The 18,061-nt window shown below is 40.7% G+C and overlaps 1 pseudogene across 1 annotated transcript in view; it reads left to right on the top strand.

Moving 5' to 3' along the window:
- The first annotated feature begins 223 nt into the window (after positions 1–223).
- Positions 224–18,061, top strand: part of LOC118153536 (RING finger protein 141 pseudogene) — a 30,752-nt pseudogene continuing 12,914 nt past the window's right edge. Inside the window, exon 1 of the transcript XR_008480236.2 lies at positions 224–270. The product of XR_008480236.2 is annotated as an RING finger protein 141 pseudogene (transcript). The remainder of the gene's footprint in view (positions 271–18,061) is intronic.

Genomic DNA, 18,061 nt, shown 5'->3' on the forward strand with positions numbered 1-18,061 from the left:
GGAAGCCGGTAGAGCGACACCCTAGGCCGGGAGGGCGTAATTCAGGCTAAGGGCAGCCTGGCCTGCTAGGAAAACGCGGAGGCTCAAGGGCGGGGAAGGGACCGGAAGGTGCGAGCGGCGGGGCGGGGCCGGGGAGACTGGTGGGGCTACTGGCGTGCGGGGGCGTGGAAGGGGGCGGGGCGGGGCGGGCAAGCTGATGTAGGACGGTGTGCGTCTGCGCACCAGCCGGTTTTTCTCAGGCGGTTTCGCGCACTGCCCCAGCGCTGACAGGTGAGTGGGGCTGTCTGTCCCTCAGTATTCTCAGGGGTTTTCCAATTCAGAATTTTTAAAACGCCGCCCCCTCGTCCCCGGCCTCGACATTATTTCCGGGGACGGATTGACAGAAGCGGATCAGTTTAGGGGAAGGGGAGCTAATGGAAATGACTTCCGAGGTTTCCTTCTGCGCACCCAGGCTGAACAGGCTTTGCCACCACAGTGGCTGGTTTCCCTCACATCCTAAATAGACGCACGAGGGACCCAGGAGTAATGCCTGTTAGTGACCGCACTGTGGATGTGCACATTTTCGGTGCAGAGACGCTCACTACTTGGTCCGTGGGACTGCGTGGTCCCGGGCACGCGGGAGGCCGCCCTGGGAGGGGACGCTGGAGCGGGGGCGGGGCGGGAGTGGCGATTCGTGGCCTGCTTCTTCCAAGTTCCCCCTATCTGGTGCACTGAAGATTCCGAGGGGTGTGACGGGGACCCCCGAGGCTGCGGGAAGCAGGGTGGGTCCCGAGAGACGCCCTCGACTGCTACGGTCAGCTCAGCTCCTTCCTGCTTCCACGTAGGAGGCCGTCACCTGTCATCTCCTTCCCCACTTAGATCATCCTTCTGTGGTAGATTTTACATCTTCAGGCCGGGCGCAGTGGTTCACGTCTGTAATCCCAGCACTTTGGAGCCCGAGGTGGGCGGATTGCCTGAGGTCAGGAGGTCGAGACCATCCTGGCCAACATGGTGAAACCCCGTCTCTACTAAAAACACAAAAAAATTAACCCGGGCGTGGTGGCGCATGCCTGTAATCCCAGCTACTTGGGACGCTGAGGCAGGAGAATCGCTTGAACCCGAGGCGGGGTGTAGGTTGCGTTGAGAAGAGATCGCGCCATTGCACTCCAGCCTGGCGACAGAGAGAGACTCTGTCTCAAAAGAAGGGGGCGGGGGGAGTAGCCGGGTGCGCTGCACGCCTGTAATTCCAGCCACTCAGGAGGCTGTGGCACGAAAATCACTTGAACCCGGGAGGCGGAGGTTACAATGAGCCTAGATCGCGCCACAGCGCTCCAGCTTGGGCAACAGAAACTGTTGTCTCCAAAAAAAAAAAAAAAGGATGTAAGTGTAAGATACCACTTGGCGTCCGGAAATGTCTGGGAGGACCTCTAGAATTAACCTGGCTCAAACCTCTCTGTTCCCAGATCAGTTTCGTCCTAAAGGCTTCCCTAGGGATAGATCTTCCTGGGAAACTGGAAGCTCCCACTACTTAAATAATGCGTTCCCATACATAACTGTTAGTGACCCGAATTGCAAATGTTTTATATCTATAGAATGAGGGAAAATTTTCAGGTTCCTGGTTCTCTTTACTGTCTATACAAATTGTTTTTTCATTATAATCCTAAGGGAAAGTTTTGTACGTTGAAATTAAGTTATCGTAGAATTAATCACCAAGGTATTATTAAACTGGTCGAGGGTTGGTCCTTTCCCCCACTGTGTATACAGTACTTTCTTGGTAATCATTTCACATGTGAAATTTTCTTTTACTGCAAACCTTAACAGTTATGCTGGGAATTAAATGTTTTGATTTTTTCCCCCCCACGGGAAGTGCTGGGGGTGGGGCGGGGGGTGAGAATTTGAACGGAACGTTGGAGGCAGCATTTTTCTACCATATATATATATATATGTATATAGTTGACTTATTTCAAGATTTCAAGGTCAGTATTGTCCCCAATTTATAAGTGAAGAGACAGGCCTAGAGGTACTAAGTAACTTTACAACTTCAGATGAGCAGGAGATAAACAGGCAGGATTCAGGGCTCACCAGTCTGATTCCTGTTAAAATAAAAACTTCAGCTGAACTAAATTTAAAGGAGTTAAATTGAGCAACGAAGGACTGGGTAGCCCCCAGAATCACAGGAGATTCAGAGATTCCAGGGATGCCTCGTGGTTAGAACAAATTTTTAGACCATGAGAGAGAAGCGAGATACAGAAATCAGCAGTGAGGACAGAAACAGCTGGATTAGTTACAGGTGGGCGTTTGTCTTATTTGAACACAGTTTGAACAATCAGCAGTGCATATGACTGGTTGAAGTATGGCCGCTGGGATTGGCCAAGACTCAGCTGATGTTACAGGTGCATACTCCTAAATTAGGTTTTCAAACTTGTCTGCCTATTAGGCTAGGTTACAGTTCGTACACAAGGACTCAAATACAGAAGGACAGAGTCCTTCTCAGGCCGTATTTAGTTTGCTTTAACATTCCTAAGCCAGTATTTGCTACATCAGATCATGCTGCCTCGAAAATTCTGAAGTTCTAACTCTTAATAATTAATGCTATAATCCTCTTAAACATGCTCTCAGTTCAAAATGCAGATTTGACCTTTTTTTGTACATTTCATTTATCTCCACATCGAATGTAAACTGCTATAACTCATGTCTAGACAATAAAATATAACAAAATTAGTTGTTATAAAGTAAAACTTTTGTTCAGAAATATTAAAAGAAGTACATGTATTAAATGTGTAATAAACATTTAGGCCATTCAAGTCAGTCACATCTTCAATGAAAAGCCAGACACTAAATGGCTGTGAATTGGACATTACTGTAGAGAGGCAGAAGGGCCATAGTCTTTCCTGGCTGGAAAAGTAATTTCCTGAGGCGCTGCAAAGTGCACTTTGCCCCGGTCCTAAAACTCGAGTGTGCTCCGCAGCATGAAGTTAGCAAAGCTGGTTAGCTCCTGAAACAGACTTCCCTGTCTTGGCAGGTTAACGCCATCCATGAACTCACTTTTCCTTCTGGTATCTGGGATTCTAATATCCATTCATTATTTCTTTCAAAGGAATTATCCTCTCTCTTTGAAAAGCACAGTGTTAAAGATGTTTTGACAGTCTTTCACAGCTATCGCTTTAAATAACAATCACAAAGCCTAAAAAAAGTTTCTCAAGGTCATTTATCTAAGTCAAAACAATAACCAAGAATTACTACTTCAAAAATGTGGAGTCTGTCTGCTTCCATGACATGCCAGGACTCCAGAACTGAAAACAATAATGTAAAGCTGGTGTTTCAGAGTTGAGATTAACGTTATGCTTAGGATTTTCTTTAACGTTTTTTATGCCAGCCAGACGTCTTCTGTTAGTGAATTTCCCATTCTGTACTCGGTCATACAGAATGAGTTCTTAAAAACTCATTAATCAGTTATTAAACAAAACATTTTTTCTTAGACTAATCCAAACTACATTTGTGATCTTTTAAAAATCAGAAACATTACCAAAAACATTCTTCAAAATCTGACATATTTCTGGAGCCTTGACCAATTCATTATTATAATTTTGAGTAACTAATAGTAACCAACATTTATTTAGTACTTATTATTGTCAGGCTCTGTTCTAAATGTTTTTTTTTTAAATAAACTAATTTAGTCTTTGTAACAACTGTGTAAGGGGAAAAACTATCTTCCACTTTACAGATGAGGAAGCTGAAGGAAAAAAATGTACTCAGTTGCACAGTCAATGAAGGATGAAGCTGAATTCAAGCAGATATTCTGGCTCTAGGGTCTGTGTTCTTAACCACTCTGCAAACTGCCTCCCTAGGGTGTTACATTTAAAAATACATTCCTAATTTGTATTTGTCTGCTTCTATCTTCTTACCTGAGAGATTGACATTTAAATTTACTTGGCATGAATTGTATTCATTTAATTTGGATTTCCTGAATTATACGTTATATTACCTACATTGAGCAACCAAAAATACATAAGAAAAATAACATAAACCTTGTAACTGCAACAGACTGCCGTTAGTTGGTTCTGTTAGTGGTGCTTTTGAATATTTTGCAGGATTGTCCTTCACAGGCTGTCTCTATCAGAAGAAAAGGATATTTAGTACTTTTTTTTCCTTTTTCTTTTTTTGAGACAAGTTCTCTGTTGTCCAGGCTGGAGTGCAATGGCACCACCACGTCTGGCAAATTTTTTGTGTTTTGTATAGAGATGGTGTTTCACCATGTTGCTTAGACTGGTCTTAAGCTCCTAGGCTCAAGAGATCCACACACCTTGGCCTCCCGAAGCCCTGGGATTATAGGCATGAACCACCATGCCTGGCCTATTTAGTGCTTTTTTTTTTTTTGAGACAGAATCTCACTCTTTTTGCCTGGGCTGGAGTGCAATGGTGTGATGTCAACTCACTGTAGTCTCCGTCTCCTGGGATCAGATTCTCCTGTCTCAGCCTCTCAAGTAGTTGGGATTACAGACACCTGCCACCACACCCGGCTAATTTTTCTGTTTTTAGTAAGGATGCACTTTGGGAGGCTGAGGTGGGCGGATCACCTGAAGTCAGGGGTTTGAGACCAGCCTGGCCAACATAGTTCTTTTAATTGCTAAGACCGATAAGCCAGGTTGGAGACTTGGAAAATACAGACATTTGGCATTAGGAAGAAAAGAAGCTGGGGTAAGATGAAGAAATTTTAAAAGGTACAAAAAAATTAAAATAGCACAACAATTTTTTTAATATTGAAAAAGAAGAAAAAGAAACCAATAGCAAGTGCTACATAAAAAAGGCCCCCGAGAATAAACAATGTGATTTACCAAAAACTTTCAGCCTAGACAAACTGTATGTTATTCTGCTTCCCTTCTATAGAAGATAAAGCAGACTGTCATAAACCAAGGGGATTTCTGTGATCCCTGCCAACCTCAAGTTCTCTTACTCAATATTTCTAAATATATTTTCCTTGCCAATTTAGATTCTAAGTACTACTGTGGCAATCATAAGGGAAAAAAGATGCTGAGGCTACAAAAGGGAGTCAGAGAAAAGGTCAAAACCAAAATAGTTTTTGCATTTACAAAAGAAATAAAGGAAGATGAGAATAAGTAAAATTAGTCCTTGGATCTATGTTCCTTATTATAGGAAGGCATTTAAACCTGTGACTTAGTAGAAAGGGCTGATGAGAAGAGTTTTGTACAAGGTTTTCATGGCTAAAGATAAAAGCTGCATAATCTGGTATTATGAGAAAAAGGCTGGAAAACACTTAGCTGTGCCAAGTAGTTCAAATAAAAGCTTCCCAAAGCATTGCAAGCATTCAAGTGATTGTGTCTTTGAACTACAGTAGGGGCCAAGGAACAAGAAGTCACCATCTCCAGATTGTAAAGTAAAAAAGCTACACCCAAGGACCAGGTTGGTGGAAATTGTCATTTGAGAGTTAGTAAGTGGAAGGACAAAGAGAGGAACCTAATCTCTTTAGAGACATAGGGAAATAGTCCTTTGGTTTGGGGGTGGCTGGCCTAGCTGTAGTGCTCAGTGTGGTTTGCTTTCTTGTTTTTATCTTGTATAAAGACCTTTTCCTCACAAGTGCTGGATAAAGCTTGCTGCATGAGTAGAAGAAACTGCAGAAGATGGTGTATAGCTAACAGCCCATTCTGATTGGTCTATGCAGAGTTGCCTGTATAAAATTGGATCCTTGTGTTCGGTTCCAAAAAAAGGTGTGAATGTGAAGAAGAAGCGTTAAATCATGACTCCAGAGAAAATGTCGGCCATGAGCAGTTTTTAGTTTAAGTGAAAACCAAACTTTAGGATTTGGACAAATAAGATAAGGAGGAAAAAGGGTGAATCATTAACTCCACTAGAAGAAAAGATGGTGGTGATAAAGTTTCACCCAACTTGAATGAGATACCCAACAAAGACTGTGACTGATGGCAGTAACTCATTTACTTAATTGATATGCAAAACTCTGCCAAGCATTTACCCTTAGTGTCAAATAAGTAATTTTTAATAAAACATTTTGAAGATATAAAGACAAAAACAAACAAATAAAGTAAAAAAAGCACTTGATTTGCAGAAAGGACCAGACAGAAAAAAAAACAAAACACTTCTGTGTATATATAATATCTGCAACAAAACAAAATTAGAAGTATTTTGTTGAAATTGTGAGAAAGACCCTAAAATGTTTCTAGTAACAAGGAAGGTCACATGGATTATTAGTTAAAATGTACCCAACATTACTAATTTAGGATAGATGCAATGCCATTTAATCTCTATAATTTTATTTTATGTAAAATATTTGTAAAGTTTGTCAGAAGACTCCACCTATAGTCACAATCCCTTCAATCCTATTTTCTCAGTGATGGCCCCGTATATGAATATCCCAAATGCAGGGACACTGTCAGAACCTAGCTGTTTCCTTGAGAAGGAACTGCTATACTTCTATTAAAGCAAGTGTCTATGGTTGTAGATATGGTGCTGGATAGAACTAGCATAGTTCTGGGGACAACTGCTAGGCCAGTATGCTTTACAGATTCTGTAACCTGAATCATAGGAAATGTGAGACTACTTAAAATTGTTGGTGAGTATGAAATTCTAGATTGTTTGAAAAATGCTTAAAAAAGAAACAACCTTGTGAGAGTTGGGTACGATGGTGCATGTGCGTTCAGTCCCCAGGTACTTGGGAGGCTGAGGTGGGAGAATCACTTGAGCCCAAGAATTCAAAGTTGTAGTGTGCTATGATGGCACCTGTGAATAGCCACTGCCCTCCAGCCTAGGCAGTGTACCAAGACTCCATTTGTAAAACAAGAACAAAAACAAGAAATAGCTTTGAAATACCAAGAGTAAGTGAAAAGAAGCTCCAGGGATATGTTATGACCAAGAGAACGTTAGTGTAGCAGAGTAGACCTGCAAATAATTAAGTATGATTAAAATACTTTTTTTCTTATGTTTATTCCAAACTTTTAACCAAATGCTTTAAGAATTATTCTACATGGCTTCTTAAGAAGGAAAATGTCCTGTTTATACATATAATGTCTTATGTTTAATGCAGTTATCAGTCCACATCAAACACCTAATACATTCTAAAAAAAAAAGGAAAATTCCATTTTATAGGTTCTTAATTCATTGATGTCTGCTATATAGTGAATACTCAGTAAATATTTATAAAAACAACAAATGAATGATGCCCCCCAAATAAGTAAATACATTCTAATTATACGTCATCTCATCCACAACCCAGAAAGTAGTATGTAAACTGAGTTCTTAGAAAAACGTTTCCATGCACTAAGGCAGGTCGTTGTATAAAGGAATTCTATAAACACTTTTTTTTTTTTTTTTTTTTTTTTTTTAGAGATGGGGTCTCACTCTGTCACCCAGGCTGGAGTGCAGTGGTACAGTCATAACTCACTGCAACCTTAAACTCCTGGACTCAAGCTATCCTCCTGCCTCAGCCTCCCAAGTAGCTGGGACTAACGTGCCCACCACCACGCCTAGCTAATTTTTTAAATATTTTGTGGAGATAGGGAGTCTTGTTTTGTTGCCTAGGCTGATCTTGAACTCCTGGCCTCAAGTTCCCCCTGCCTCAGCCTCCCGAAGTGCTGAGATTACAGGCATGAGGCACCATGCCTGGCCTCAAGTTTTAAAAAATAACAGTTTTATTGAGATATAATTCACATATCATAGAATTCAACCTTTTAAAGTATATGTTTAATGGTTTATAGAATGAACCATTGGTTTATGGAATATCACTGAGTTGTACAATTGCCATCACCCACAAAAAGAAACTTCATATTATCAGCAGCTACTTTCCATTCCTCCCTACTCCAGCCCCTGAAAACCACTAAGTCACTTTCTGACTCTATAGGTTTACCTGTTCTGAACATTTCATATAAGCGGAATTATATAGTATGTCGTCTTTTTCATTATCTGGCTTCTTTCACTTAATATGATGTTTTCAAGGTTCATCGATGTTATAGTATCTATTCCTTCCTAGTACTTTATTTCTTTTTATGGTTAAATAATAATATTCCACCATGTGGATATACCATATTTTGTTCATGTATTTGTTGATGGACATTTGTTGCTACTATTTGGCAATTATGAGCAATGCTGCCATGAATATTCACGTATAGGTTTTTGAGTGAACATATGTTTTAAATTCTCTTCATTGTATATCTAGAAGCAAAATTGCTGGATCTAATAATGACTATGTTTAAATGTCTGAAGAACTGGCAAACTGTTTTTCAAAGTGGCTACACCAATTTACAATCCCACTAGCAATGTACAAGGGTTCTAATTTCTCTTCATTCTTGCCAGTACTTATCATCTGTCTTTTATTTTAGCCATCCTGGTAAGTATAAAGTGTTACCTTATTGTGGTTTTTATTTACATTTCCTTATTGACGCATAATGCTGAGCATGTTTTCCTGTACTTAGTGGAGATTTGTATCTCTTTTGGAGCAATACCTATTCAGATCCTTTGTCCATTTTTAAACTGGGATATTTTTGTTGTTCTTAAGTTGTAAGAGTCTTGATATATTCTAGATATAAGCTCCTTATCAGATAAATAATTTACAAATATTTTCTCCCACTCCATGGTGTGTCTTTTTACTTTCTTGCCTGTGAAACACAAAAATTAATTTTGTTTTTGTTTTTATTTTTTCTCAAGATGGAGTGCTCTGTCACCCAGGCTGGAGTATAAGGCCCAATCTCAGCTCACTGCAACCTCCATCCCCTGGGTTCAAGTGATTCTCCTGCCTCAGCCTCTGAGTAGCTGGGATTACCGGCATGTGCCACCATGCCCAGCTAATTTTTTATATTTTTAGTAGAGATGGGGTTTCACCATGTTGGCCAGGCTGGTCTTGAATTTCTGACCTTGTGATCTGCCCACCTCAGCCTCCCAAAGTGCTGAGATTACAGGTGTGAGCCACTGTACCCGGCCTTCAAAAATTAATTTTGACAGAGCTTTATTTATCTAATTTTTTGGGGTCACCTGTGCTTTTGGTACTTGTGAATGGTTAGTTTTATGTGCCAACTTCACTGGGTTAACGGATGCCTTGATAGCTGGTAAACATTATTTCTATGTATTTCTATGAGGGTGTTTAAATGGAACATCAGCATTTAAATCAGTAGACTGGGCTGGGCGTGGTGGCTCACACCTGTAAGCCCAGCACTTTGGCAGGCTGAGGCAGGGAGATCACTTGAGGTCAGGAGTTCAAGACCAGCCTGGTCAACATGTTGAGACCTGTCTTTACTAAAAATACAAAAAAATTAGCTGAATATGGTGGTGGATGCCTGTAATCCCAGCACTTTGGGAGGGTGAGGCAGGCAGCTCACTTTTGAGGCCAGGAGTTTGAGACCAGCCTGGCTTCATGGTGAGACCCTATCTCTACTGAAAATACAATAAAATTAGCTGGATGTGCCTATAATCCCAGCTACTCAGGAGGCTGAGGCAAGAGAATCACTTGGACCTGGAAGGTGGAGTTTGCAGTGAGCCAAGATCACACCACTGCCCTCCAGCCTGGGTCACAAGAGACTCTTGTCTCAAAAAAAAAAAAAAATGAGTAGACTGCAAAATGATCTGCCCTCACACATGTAAGTAGGCATTATCTAATACATTCATGGCTCAAATAGAACAAAAAGGTGAAGGAAGAGCAAATTCTCTTTCCCCTTCTGGTACACCATATTCTTCTTCCGTCAGACATCAGTGCTCCTGGCTTGGGTCTTTGACCTTGGAGACTTACCCCAGCATGCTCCCCCTCCTCAGGACTCAGGCCTTCAGCCTTGGATTGGAAGCCACTCCATTGATTCCCCTGGTTCTCAGGTTTTCAGACTTGAAGACTTGAACTGAATTACACTCCCAGCTTTCCTAGGTCTCCAGATTGCACACAGCATATTATGGGACTTCTCAGTCCCCATAATTGAGTAAGACAGTTCCCATAATAAATCTCCTCTTATATGTCTGTATATATTTTATTATATATTTTATTGGTTCTGTATTTTTTGAGAACCCTAACTAATCAGTGTTATTATATCTAAGAAACCATTGTCTAATCCAATATCAGAAAGATTTACTCCTGTTTTCTTCTAAGAGTTATGTACTTTTAGTTCTTATAGTTAAATCTTTGGTACATTTTGAGTTAATTTTTGTATATGGTGTGAAGTAGGAGTTCAACTTCATTCTTTTTTTTTTTTTTGAGACAGTCTCATTTTGTTGCCAGGTGCCAGGCTGGAGTATAGTGGCACAATCTTGGCTCACTGCGACCTCCACCTCCCGGGTTCAGGCAATTCTCCTGTCTTAGTCCCCCGAGTAGCGGGGACTACAGGCGTGCACCACCGCGCCCAGCTGATTTTTGTATTTTTGGTAGAGATGGGGCTTCACCGTGCTGGCCAGGATGGTCTCGATCTCTTGACCTCATGATCCACCCACCTTGGCCTCCCAAAGTGCTGGGATTACAGGCATGAGCCACTGCGCCCAGCCTCAACTTCGTTCTTTTTTTTTTTGAGTTTCACTGTTGTTACCCAGACTGGAGTGCAATGGCATGATCTCGGCTCACCGCCACCTCTGCCTTCTGGGTTCAAGCAATTCTGCCTCAGCCTCCCGAGTAGCTGGGACTACAGGTGCGCACCACCATGCCCAGCTAATTTTTGTATTTTTAGTAGAGACAGGGTTTCACCTCGTTGACCAAGATGGTCTCGATCTCTTGACCTTGTGATCCACCCGCCTCAGCCTCCCAAAGTGCTGGGATTATAGGCGTGAGCCACCGCGCCTGGTCTAACTTTGTTCTTTTGCACATAGATATCCAATCATCTCTGTACCAGTTATTGAAAGGACTATTCTTTCGCCTGCTTGTTTTGTCACCCTTGTTGAAAATTACCCAAGACTTTTTATAACCTGAATTAACAAAGATTTTGACTACAAAGAATAATCTTGCTTGGTTTAATCTTTGTAAATAGGGATAGTCAGAAATCATACCAAGATTTTGAAAATACCTGTGTGCATGATTTATGGTTGGGAATACTACTGGGAGTTTTTCTGTTGACTATTCATTTTATAGTTACTTTTGTACAAGTCATTAATAAAGCCATATTCTTTCAGGTGACCTTCCAGCTTGTCAGTCTTTATCTTCCCCACAGAGTCTCTACTCATCAATTCCCTGGCTTCTTTATCCTATTTTTGTTTTTTTACCTCACTAGGAACTCTTTCTTTAACTCATTGGTTCTTGTCCTCCTCAGCTCTAATGCCTCCTTTTGAATAATTAGTATTTTATAATGTCCCCATTACTCTCCTGAAATGCAATTCATAGAGAATGTAATATAGCTGCATAAATAATTGCCCCTAACTATTCAATAGGATGCTCTAACTATAAAATAAAGAGGCAGACATTCAGTTCTTAGTGCTTAACAATGTCTTGGGGCTCATATCCTTTGATAACTAATAGAGTAATGGGGTATAGACTAGGAACAGAAACTAGTACAAAGGGCTAAAAAGAAGTCGTTTTATAGGCTTTTCAAGACAGTGTTGGATTAAGAGTGAAAAAGAAGTCAATATCCCCCAAATAAATAATTTTTATAAGTAAAGTTCTTATGACACTAGAAAGTTAAATATATTTGTATATCATGATAATGAGATATGTTTAAATGTTAATAAAATGCAGTACAATCCCTTCACTTATGCATCTCAACTGATTTTTAAATATTGGCTTTGAATCTATTAATATGATTCTATAATTTCCTCTGTTACAGATTCATTTGATTTTGTTGCTTTTACAGTACTGCACTATTACACTGAGCCTTTTCAGGTGATTATGTAATTAGAAATACTATAAGTAATTTAGCTTCTTTCCAAGGAAGTAGGTAGGTATAAACATTCTCATAGGATTTGAAACCTTTTGTAATTAAACTGATTAAATTGTTCTGCCACCTCAAAATCTTGGTTTTTGTTTTACTATTTTATTTGTTTTAAGGATTCCTACAGAGTTGACTAACATGGTCTATGTTCATTTCAAATGCATAAATCATGCACTTCAGTATTTTAAGTTCATAAAAATATTTAAATGTGTAAATCGCTGGGTGTGGTGGCTCACACCTGTAATCCCAATGCTTTGGGAGGCCAAGGCAGGTAGATCATGAGGTCAAGAGATCAAGACCATCCTGGCCAACATGGTGAAACCCTGTCTCTACTAAAAACACAAAAATTAGCTGGGTGTAGTGGCACACGCCTGTAGTCCCAGCTAGTTGGGAGGCTGAGGCAGGAGAATCACTTGAACCCAGGAGGCAGAGTTTGCAGTGAGCCAAGATCACACTACTGCAACAGAGCAAGACTCCGTCTCAAAAAGAAAATAATGTGTAAATCGAAAATAAAATTCTAAGGCCCCCTCTCCCTGCAACCACCTGAATGGACTCTCTTCTCAGCCAGGGCACTCCAAAGTTAACCTGAATAATTAATTGAGGCCATAATGGGAAGAGGGGGATCAGACATGCCTCATTATGTCCTCCTCCCTTTTGGAATTCAGGAAAAGCTAACCAGCATTAACATAGACACAGACCTTAAGTCTGATAAGAAACATTTACAGTCTATTCTCTCTGAAACCTGCTACCTGGAGGCTTCATCTGCTTGATTAAACTTTGGTCTCCACAACCTCTTATGTAACCCAGAATGTCCTTTCTATTCATAGTAACTCTTGCAACCAATTGCCAATCAGAAAATTTTTTAATCTACATGTAACTGGAACCCCCACCACCACCCTTTGAGTTGTCCTGCCTTTCTGGACTGAACAAATATATATCTTAAATGTAGTTGATTGATGCCTTATGTCTCCCTAAAATGTATAAAAACAAGCTGCACCCCAACCACTTGGGCACGTATCAGGACCTCCTGAGGCTATATCAAGGGTGCATCCTTAATGCTGGCAATTTTGAGACAGAGTCTCGCTGTGTTGTCTAGGCTGGAGTGCAATGGCATGATCTTGGCTTGCTGTAACCTCTGCCTTCCAGGTTCAAGCAATTCTCCTGACTCAGCCACCTGAGTAACTGAGACTACAGGCACGCACCACCATACCAGCCAATTTTTGTATTTTTAGTAGAGACGGGGTTTTGCCATGTTGGCCAGGCTGGTCTTGAACTCCTGACTTTAAGTGATCCACCTGCCTTGGCCTCCCAAAGTACTTGGATTACAGGTATATGTTGCTGTGCCCAGCCTGCAAAATAAACTTTCTAAATTGATAGAGTCCTAGCCAAAGCAATCAGACAAGATAAAGAAATAAAGGACATCCAAATTGTTAATGAGGAAGTCAAATTGTCACTGTTTGCTGGTGACTATATACCTAGAAAACCCCAAAGACTCATCAAAAAAGCTCCTTTGGCAAAATTTCAGGATACAAAATTCATGTACACAAATCATTGGCCCTGCTGTACACCAACAGCAACCAAGCTGAGAATCAAATCAAGAACTCAACCCCTTTTATAATAGCTGCAAAAAACAAAACAAAACAAAAAAAACCCAGAACAAAAAACTTAGGAATATACTTAACCAAGGAGGTGAAAGACCTCTACAAGGAAAACTATAAAACAGGGCTGAAAGAAATCATAGATGACACAAACAAATGGAAACACATCCTGTGGTCATGGATGAGTGGAATATTGGGAAAATGACCATACTGCCAAAAGCAATCTACAAATTCAATGTAATTCCCATTAAAATACCACCATCATTCTTCACAGAACTAGAAAAAAGAATCCTAAAATTCATATGGAACCAAAAAAGAGCCTGCATAGGCAAAGCAAGACTAAACAAGAAGAACAAATCTGGAGACATCACATAACCTGACTTCAAACTATACCATAAGGCCCGTCACCAAAACCAGCTTGTTACTGGTATAAAAACAGGCACATAGGCTGGCTGCAGTAGCTCACGCCTGTAATCCCAGCACTTTGGGAGGCCAAGGTGGGTGGATCACCTGAGATCAGGAGTTCGAGACCAGTCTGACCAACATGGCGAAACCCCATCTCTACTAAAAATACAAAAGTTAGCTGGGCATGGTGGCATGGGCCTGTAATTCCAGTTACTTTGGAGGCTGAGACAGGAGAATTGCTTGAATCCAGGAGGTGGTGCTTGTAGTGAGCCAAGATTGCACCACTGCACTGCAGTCTGGGTGATAGAGAAAGACTCTGTCTCAAAAAAAAAAAAAAGGCACATAGATCAATGGAACAGAATAGAGAACCCAGAAATGAAGCCAAATATTTACAGCCAACTGATCTTCGATAAAGCAAACAAAAACAAAGTGGGGAAAAAACACCCTGTTGAACAAATGGTGCTGGGATAATTGGCAAGTAATATGTAGAAGAATGAAAGTGGATCCTCATCTCTTACCTTATACAAAAGTCAACTCAAGATGGATGAAAGGCTTAAATCTAGGACCTGCAACCATAAAAATTCTGAAAAGAGTATCAGAAAAACTTTTCTAGACATTGGCTTAGGCAAAAGCTTCATGACCAAGAACCCAAAAACAAATGCAACAAAAACAAAGATAAATAAATGGGATTTAATTAAACTAAAAAGCTTCTGTACAACAAAAATAGTTAGAATAAATGAAGAACCATGGAGTGGAAGATAATTTTCACAATCTATATATCCAACAAAGAACTAATATCCAAAATCTACAAGGAACTCAAACAAATCAGCAAGAACAAAAACCATCCCATCAAAAAGATGGATGCGGTGAAAAGGGAACCCCTCTACACAGCTGGTAGGAATGTAAACTGCTGGTAGAGTTGTAAACAACCACTGTGGAAAACTGTGGCGATTCCTTAAAGAACTAAAAGTAGATCTATCTTTTGATCCAGCAATCCCACTACTGGGTATCTACCCAGAGGAAAAGAAGTCATTATAAGAAAAAGACACTTGCACATGCATTTTTATAGCAGCACAATTCACAACTGCAAAAATATGGAACCAGCCCAAATGCCCATCAATCAAGTGGATAAAGAAAATGTATATATATGCACCATGGAATAATACTTGGCCATAAAGTATTGGCATTTATAGCAACCTGGATGGAATTGGAGACCATTATTCTAAGTGAAATAACTAAGTAGGGGAAAACCAAATATTGTATGTTTTCACTCATACATGGGAGCTAAGCTATGAGGATCCAAAGACATAAAAACTGATACAATGTACTTTCGGGAAAGGGTGGGAGAGGGATGAGGGATAAAAGACTACACATTAGGTACAGTGTACAATGCTCAGGTGATGGGTGAAATTTTAAAATCTTGAAGAAAAAATTATTTTAAAATAATGTAAGTTTGCTAATTAATTCCATGATATCCTTCACTTTAATGGATCATTCTCATTTTCTGCTGTTTAAAAAAGAGCTCATTTAGCTTTTCAATATATTGAAAAGATATGTCATATAATTTTACAATATTTTAACTTCAGTGTTTAATTTTTGATTAAACCAAAAAAATTGTACAATAATGTCAAATAGTGAACAAAGTCTTTTAAAATAACTTCCTTTGACAAGCTTAGAGAAGGCATTCAAATTTCAAATTCCTTTTCATTATCATTGCACAGTTTGTGAAATCTATAATGTTATTCATAGACTTATTTTTTTCTTATTTAAAAATTGGGGTAAAGAATATCATTATTCATACCTGTTAGGCAGAATAATGGCCCCCAAATATCTCCACATCTTAAACCTCAGAACCTGTGAATACGTAGCAAAAGGGACTTGGCAGTTATGATTACATCAAGGGTCTTGAGAAGGGGAGATTATCTCAGATTATTCCTGGTTGGCCCAGTGTAATTACAAGGGTCTTTATAAAAGGGAGGCAGGATGATCAGACATGTAATGATGGAAGCAGGGGCTGGAGTGATGTGGAACAGGGCATGTGGATAGCCTCTAGAACAAGCTTGTCCAACCTGTGGCCTGTGGGCTGCATGTGGCCCAGGATGGCTTTGAATGTAGCCCACCACAAATTTGTAAACTTCCTTAAAGCATTATGAGAAGTTTTTGTTTTTTGTTTTTGATATGGCTTTTCACTCTTGTTGCCCAGGCTGGAGTGCAATGGCATGATCTTGGCTCACTGCAGCCTCTGCCTCCTGGGTTCAACTGATTCTCCTGCCTCAGCCTCCCAAGTAGCTGGGAGTACAGGCATGAACCATTACTCAGGGCTGATTTTGTATATTTAGTAGAGATGGGGTTTCACCATGTTGGCCAGGTTGGTCTCAAACTCCTGACCTCCCTCTCAGGTGATCCTCCCTCCTCAGCTGGGCGCGATGGCTCATGCCTGTAACCCCAACACTTTAGGAGGCCAAGGTGGGTGGATCACTTGAGGTTAGGAGTCCGAGACAAGACTGGGCAACATGGTAAAACCCTGTCTCTACTAAAAATACAAAAAATTAGCTGGGCATGGTGGCACATGCCTGTAGTCCCAGCTACTTGGCAGGCTAAGGAGAATCACTTGAACCTGGGAGGCAGAGGTTGCAGTGAGCTGAGATTGCACCACTGCACTCCAGCCTGGTGGACAGAGTGAGATTCCATCTCAAAAATAAAGAAAAGGAAAAAAGAATGGCTACTCCCCAGACAGGGGCTGCTGGTTGCCCATTTTTATGGTTATTTCTTTATTCTATGCTAAACAAGGAAAGGAGTGGATTATTCATGCCTCCCCTTTTTAGACCATATAGGGTAACTTCCTGATGTTGCCATGGCATTTGTAAACTGTCATGGCACTGGTGGGAGTGTAGCAGCAAGGACGATTAAAGGTCATTCTTGTTGCCATCTTGGTTTTGGTGGGTTTTGGCTGGCTTCTTTACTGCAATCTGTTTTATCACCAAGGCCTTTATGACCCGTATGTTGTACTAACCTCCTATCTCGTCCTGTGACTTAGAATGGCTAACTGGGAATGTAGCCCAGTAGGTTTCAGCCTCATTTTACCCAGCCCCTATTCAAGATGGAGTTGCTCTGGTCAAACACTCTTGACACAGCCTCTGAGACCCACTTTAGACTTCTAACCTCTAGAACTATAATATGAGAAAATTGTGGTTTTTTTTGTTTTTACATTTACTGATTTATCATAAAGCATATTACAAAAAATACATATAAAGAGATAGGTAGGGCAAGGTATGTGGGAAGGTGGCATGGAGCTTCTATGCCCTCCCTGGAAGCATCACCCTCTAGAAACCTCCATGTGTTCTGCTATCCAGAATCTCACTGAACCTTGTCCTCTTGGGTTGTTATGGAAACTTCATGATGTCAGCATTCCTTCCCCCAGGGTATAGGGTAGGACCCTCTCAGAGAAGGTCTTAAGATTCCCAGTTGAGATGAGTCCCATTCTGTTCCCCAGGCTGGAGTGCAATGACACAATCTTGGCTCACTACAACCTCCACTTCCCAGGTTCAAGCGATTATCCTGCCCCAGCCTCCCAAGTAACTGGGATTACAGGTACATGCCACCACACCCGGCTAATTTTGCACTTTTAGTAGAGATGGGGTTTATTCATGTTGGCCAGGCTGGTGTCGAACTCCTAACCTCAAGTGATCCACCCGCCTTGACCTCCCAAAGTGCTGGGATTACAGGTGTGAGCCACTGTACCCAGCCCTAACCTACCCAATATGCTAACAAAAAACTGTAACAAGGGCTACTGGAGTTAGGAGCCAGGAACTGTGGACAAAAACCAATAAATATCATAACACCACATGACACCCCCTGGTTTTCAATCATGGATCCTTTACATATGTTTTATTAATGATTGTGTGTGTGTGTGTGTGTCTGTATATACATATACGTATATGTATATACACTTATATATACGTACATATATATATACACATATATACGTATATGTATATACATGTATACATATATATGAACAAACACATACACAATCGTTAATAATTAGTCCTTCCACTCAATTATACTGTTTGAACGAACTACCAGGATGAGGCCACTGGGGTTTGCAGGTTTCCTCTCAATCTTGTCTAGTTCCAAAAGCAGAAGTGGCCTCAGTAAATACACATTTCATCCTTTCAGGCATCTAAAATTGAAGCAGAAGTGGCCGCAAGAAACAGACCTCTC

The sequence above is a fragment of the Callithrix jacchus genome, chromosome 1, assembly GCF_049354715.1.
Source record: "Callithrix jacchus isolate 240 chromosome 1, calJac240_pri, whole genome shotgun sequence".
Lineage (NCBI taxonomy): Eukaryota > Metazoa > Chordata > Mammalia > Primates > Cebidae > Callithrix > Callithrix jacchus.